Source organism: Leopardus geoffroyi, chromosome A3 (assembly GCF_018350155.1).
Source record: "Leopardus geoffroyi isolate Oge1 chromosome A3, O.geoffroyi_Oge1_pat1.0, whole genome shotgun sequence".
In the NCBI taxonomy this organism is placed as follows: domain Eukaryota; kingdom Metazoa; phylum Chordata; class Mammalia; order Carnivora; family Felidae; genus Leopardus; species Leopardus geoffroyi.
Window position 1 is genome coordinate 54023657 of NC_059336.1, and position 6806 is coordinate 54030462.

Here is a 6806-nt window from a genome sequence, read left to right on the forward strand (position 1 = left end):
AGGTAGAGTGGTTTGGAATGGGGCAATACTAGAAGTTAACAGATCAGAGAGCACATCCTATCAGAAGGCCATGATGTCAATATGACTTAGTGCTCTCCATGCTGACTTTGATCACTCCAGGTTGGAGTAGTCTGTTCAGGTGTATAAAGTCTAATTATATGACACACGGGGAACTTGCCAAGTTAATTCTAGCAGTTACTCTCAAGCAGCAAAATATGCCATATTTTCCCTCAAACTAAGAGAGTCTGAAGAGCAAGGTGAGAGAACTTGCCAAGTATTCAGATTTATTAAGGCAATGATGAAAATGGTGTGGTGTCAGCTTAGAGATGGAAAAACAGATCAGCAGCACACAACAGGTGTCAGAAACAAGCTTTCCATAACTGGACACTTGATAGGCAACGGGTGGCATTGTAGATGACCGGGGAAAGAAAGCAGCTTCAGTAAAGAGCACTGAGCACTGGTGTCCCTGGTAGGACATGTGGAAGGAATGAAGTCGGATCCAAATCTCACAGCAAGTGCAAAACCCAGTTCCATGTGAACCAAGGATTCAATGTGTAAAGCACTAGTGTGAAGCTTTTAGAAGAGGTTATAGCATAATGCTATTAGAATAATGTAAGAATTATTTAAACAAGAGGTGCCTGGGTGGCTCAGTCATTTAGACACCCAACTCTTGATTTCTGCTCAGGTCATGATCTCGCGGTTCATGAGTTCGAGCCCCATGTCAGGTTCTGTGCTGACAGTGCAGAGCCTGCTAGGGATTCTGTCTGTCCCTATCTTTCTGACCCTCCCCTGCTTGTGCTCTCTTTCAAAATAACTAAGTAAACTTAAAAAAAAATTAAGAATTGTTTAAACAAAACTCAAAAGGATTGATAAATCTGTCTTCAAATTTAAAAGTTCTCATGTTGAGAAAGACAGATACATATGTTTTCACTCTTATGTGGATCCTGAGAAACTTAACAGAAGACCATGAGGGAGGGGAAGAAAAAAAAAGAGACGGAGGGAGGCAAACCATAAGAGTCTCTTAAAAACTGAGAATAAACTGAGGGTTGATAGGGGTGGGAGGGAGGGGAAAGTGGGTGATGGGCATTGAGGAGGGCACCTGTTGGGATCAGCACTGGATGTTGTATGGAAACCAACCTGATGATAAATTTCATATTTAAAAAAAGTTCTCATGTTGAAAGGACATTATAGAAATGTGAAAGGTAAGCTCTTTCTGACACACATAACTGGAGAATGATCAGTACCCAGCATTTATAAAAGAGCTCCTAAAAATCAATAAGGAAAGAAGAAGAAATCCAATAGAAAAATGGACGAAATACATCAAGAGGCCCCTCACTAAAAAAGATCCATCAATGGTGAAAAACATGAAAAGATGCTTCACCTTACTAATAATGAGGAAGTAGAAATTAAAGCGAAATGACACATGATTTTACTTCTAGCACGATTGGCAAGGACATTAAGATCAAAGCTCTCGTACAGTGCTGATACCAAAAGTAAAGTATTATATTGTAAAGCTGTTTTTCTCCTACTTCTATCCGACAGAACCCCTGCATGGCTGCCAAAGGCTTCACATACAGGAAAGTTCATGGAAAAAGTAATTGTAATAGCAAAAAAACAAATACTGTAAATGTCCTGGGTGGGAGAATAAAATTGTGATGTAGTCATAAAATGGAATTCTGAACAGAATTTATTTCAGTGAAAGTAAATCCAGTACAGCCATAAACATTGTTATATGCACCTCAAAACATAAAGTTGAGTACAAGATAGAAGATAAGATACAGAGGTAAATACACAGAATCACATCACTTATGTAGAGCTGGAATACACTCTATGTTTAATGATATATTGTTTAGCGATTCATACATCTCAAGTATAACTAAGGAAAATCAAAGATACAATAAATACACCATTCAGAATGGTGGTTGCCATTGTGGATAAGAAGGAGCACAGTGGTCAAAGAGGGGCATCTAAGGCTGTAGAAACATAATCTACTTCTCACACTGGGTAGCGGGCAAGTATATGGGTGTTAGTTTTCAGTTTTTAAACTTTATATAATTTCATACAGATATGCAAGGAATATTTCATGGAAAAAACAAAATTAAAAATAAAAAAGTATGGAGGTTTCTCAAAAAAATTAAAAACAGAACTACCATATGATGCATCAATTGCTCTACTAGGTATTTATCCAAAGCATACAGGAGTGGTGATTCAAAGGGGCACAGGTACCCCAATGTTTATGGAAGCACTATTGACAATAGCCAAAGTATGGAAAGAGCCCAAATGTCATCAATTGATGAATGGATAAGAAGATATGGTATATATATATATATATATATATATATATATATATACACACACACAATATATATATATATATATATATATATACACACACACACACACACAATGGAATATTACTCAGCGATCAAAAAAAATGAAATCATGCCATTTGCATACCGAGCAAAATAATTCAGTAAGAGAAAGACAAATATTAGATGATATAACTCATACGTGGAATTTAAGAAAAAAAAAACGGATGAACATAGGGGAAGGGAAGGAAAAATAAGATAAAAACCAAGGGGAAACAAATTATAAGAGACTCAAATACAGAGAACAAATTGAGGGCTGCTGGAGGGGTGTTGGGTGGGAGGGATGGGCTAAACGGGGGATAGGCATTAAGGAGGGCACTTGTTGGGATGAGCACTGTGTATTATATGTAAGTGATGAATCACTAAATTCTATTCTTGAAATCTTTATTATGCTGTTAACTAACTTGGGTTTTAATATACATACATACATAGATATATAATACATAAAAGAAAATGATATTCCCAGGTTTCTGTTCTGAGGGACCAATTGGTGTGACATTGACAATAGCATCCTAACCACTAGGTCCTATGGATCCACTGGTGGTAGACAACATGTGTGTTTCCTTAAGGATAAGTCTTTCAGTCATAAGAACAGCCGCTGACAGACTGGCTACAAACCAAAAGCCTTGTTTTATGTGGGTCAGATATATTCTCTATTTCCACACTTATTACCATTTCTGGATTTTCTAGGAAAATAATGGTTTAGTGGCACACGCTCTGGGGAGCATTCTTACTCTTTTCAATTTTCAGGTGAACTACATGTTCCTTGTGCACAAGGTTTTGTAGGTTTGAACGAAACATTATGGGTATGAAAACAGTTGACAGAGGAATGTCCACAGATGGGAAATAGACAGGAGACGCTCTGCTGTCAGGTGCAAACTTCAGAAAGAAAGGTAACATAATGTGAAAACATTTGTATTAAAAACATAATATTGTTTTTAGTAATTACATGAGTGAGGAAATCTGCTTTACCCGATACTGTTTCTGAACACTTGTGTTTGTATCTGTAACTGACTTATGAAATGAACTTAACTTTGGAAGGGGCAGGCAGAAAGTAAATTTCTTTTTGAAGCAGCACTATATTTCCTCCGTCCTGTGTCAAATCTTGCATCTCTGAACGTGATGTTGTCTTCATAGATCCCATAGCTTTTCTGGTCATTCCCAATTATTACAAGTAGTCTGTTTTTCAGGTGCTAAAAAATCCAGACCAATTCAATATTAAAACCTTATCTCTTGTCCAATTGAGAGCTTACTCCTAGTACAGTCCTGCTTCAGACAGGGAAGCCTTCAGTGGAGAGGAGGATTTTGTCACTATTCCCTGTCACTGCTCTTCCCACGGTGGGAAGCTCCTCCAAGGTTGAGGAATTGGAAGGGAGGGACAAGAATGGCCCCAATGGAGTGAGACAACTGTCACAAGCCATTGGTGGCTTCTGGATGTGGCAGATGTCCAAATACTGATTTTTTTCTTTTGTGTGGTACTTCAGTGGGTCCTTGAGAGATCCCACTCTCCACTCCACCTCCTGGCATCATTACTGGGAATCATTCCTGCATCCCCACTTTGGAAGAAATACCTCTCTGGTTCATTCCTCATCCTTTGGCCCAGCAGTGCACAGCCCTTCTGGACCATAGCATTTAGACAACCCAAGGCTGACACCCTCTCTTGGTGCCACCTAGCTCCAGAAACATGCCCTTTTTCTCTGCCATCCCTGGATGAGAAGCTTCCTCTCATGGCACTTATCTTTCTGCCATGGCAGCCACTCTGGAAAGCCTTTACCTCAGTAGACTTCGAGGTTTGAGGGGGATGGGGAATATGAGTCAGGAATGAGTCACATCATCCCCCAAATTCTAACAGATATATATTAAGCCCTCTTAATGATTTTTTAAAGGAGCCCTCATTTGGCTTAAGGGCAGAGGAAAGTACCTCATGGCATATTAATTATTCTCTCACAGAATTATTCATTCTATAATCAAAGTTAATGAGCCCCCCTGTGTACACATAGGAGAGGAACGCTTGGAGCATGTTGGAGGTTAGTCCTTAGCAGCATTTCTATCTATATATTTATGTGATCTGGTATTTCTCTGTAGAATGTGTAAGCAGTTAACACTTTTTGATCTCAGTCTCTGGGGACTTGATCTCAACTGGGCCAATAGGAAAAGTTTATTATTACTGTCCTGTTACACATATGGTAACTAGATAATAATAATTAATGGTAACTAATATTTCTCAGGTTTTAGCCATAGGCAGTAAGTGAATTATGTGGCCATGGGTTTTCTTTGGTCAATAATGTGTCAGCAGATATGATGCAAGCAGAGAATTATAAAGGCATTTTTCAATTTCCATTTGCTTTTGGGGGCTCGAGCCACTGCCATGAGAAGCACATCCCTTGACCAGCCCTACAAGCACAAGAGATCCACACATAGAGTCCAATTACACTATCACAGCCAAGTCCACCTTACAGCAAAGCCACCAGCTGACCTGTAGACGCACAAACAACCCAGGTGAGATTAACATCAATAAAATTTGTACAATTCTAGGGAAGTTGAAAGGAAATTTACTTTACAGCCTTCTGCAAATGTCAGCTTTGGATACAAATGCCTTATGATCCATCAATCTCACTCCTGGGTATATGATCTAAGGAAATTGTAGCAATGTTGCTTGGAGACATGTACAAGAATGTTCCAAGGGTACAGCTTATAACAGCCAAAAGCTGGAAATGAGACCAGTGTCTATCCACAAAATAACCAGTAAGTTGTAGTAAATACATACAATGAAACAGTATGTAGTAATGAAATCTAATGAGTCATACTTATATGCAATACATGGGTAAAACTTGCAAATAAAATGTTTAGAAGGAGCAAGATACAAAAGACACAATCATGAGTCTGCTTAAGTAAAGTTCTCAAAGAAGACAAAAGAAATTATTTGGTTGAGATGTATACATAGCTGATCCAGTTATAAATAAAAGCAAGGGAAGATTGCCACAAAATTCAAGACAGTGGTTACCTCTAGAAGGGCAGGTAGGTGTGTTGACTGCTTGGAAAAAAAACATGGCGGATGGAGGGTAGATTTTTGGGGGTGGAATGGAACATACTCTATTTTGTGGTCAGAGGCACTTTTCCTCTGTTCCCCCTACACAAAAGAGTCAGCAAACCCCAAGGCGTTTTTAACTCACACCACAATGTAATAGTGTTAACCCCCAAAAATGTATTAAACATTTAATATGATGCAAAGAAATGTGGCAATTAAACAGATAAAAAACAAATTTTTCACCACTGGCATAACCTGATGGGTGTGATACAATAGCTGTTTACCCTCTTTGCAGCCAGATAGGCAACCCCAACTCAGATAGCCACTCATTCATCTTGTACTGGAAGAATGTTCTTGCACTAAAGCTTTTGCACAATTAGAGCCACTTTAAACAAGAAGGAAAAACAAATATATAAACCAAATTAGGAAAATTCTTATGTTAACAGAAAGAAGATTCTGTTTAGAGACAAATAAATTATTGTTTTCTTTCAAGTGTCTATTTACAAATGTCAAAATAAGAATGCTTGGGGGAAAATGTAAAAATAAGCTAGCAGCAGTAGTATTGGATAAATAAAACTTTTTAAAGAACAATATGTAAGAGGATTTCCTTATCCACTAGCTAAAGGTTTGTACCCTTAAATACACTTGCAACTAGTGGATGAATAAGTCCTGGAGATCTAACGCACACAGCATAGTAATTATAGGCAACAATATTGTATTATAGACTTCAAAGTTGCTAAGAGACAGCATCTTAATTGTTCCACCACAACAAAGAAATAATAATTATGCTAATGCTACAATGCTAATCATATTGCAATATATAAAGGTATCAAATCAACATATTGTATACCTTAAGCCTATATAATGTTATATGTCAATTATATCTCAACTAGAAAACAAAAGCTAAATTGAAAAGGAACTAGCTATAACACAAGGGACTCCATTTTATTTCAAAATTTTGGAAGCTACTAAATTCTAATGAACTCCTCATCCACCTATGAGATTAAATATATATATATGTATATATATATATATATATATATATATATATATATAATGGCAATGAATGGTCACATAACTAACACATCAGAAGCACTAAAGTATGTAACAATAGGGCTTGTCAAACATCAACAAATTTTTTACAATTCTGGCAAAGTTGAGGGAAAATGTACCTCACAGCTTTCCCAAATGTCAACTGAAAATAGAAAATTATGTTGTTATTTGATTCGGTTGTTTATTTTCACTTTTATCAAATCCTTGGACTCCTGTGGATAATTACAGTACTGTGCAGCATTGTTGTTTATTTCTGTTTTGGAAGAATGAGATGTAAGATAAGTAGTCCCAACACTTATTACCTAAGCTGATTAGCAGAGTTATTCAAAGCACAGTCTCTTATATGCAGTAGAATG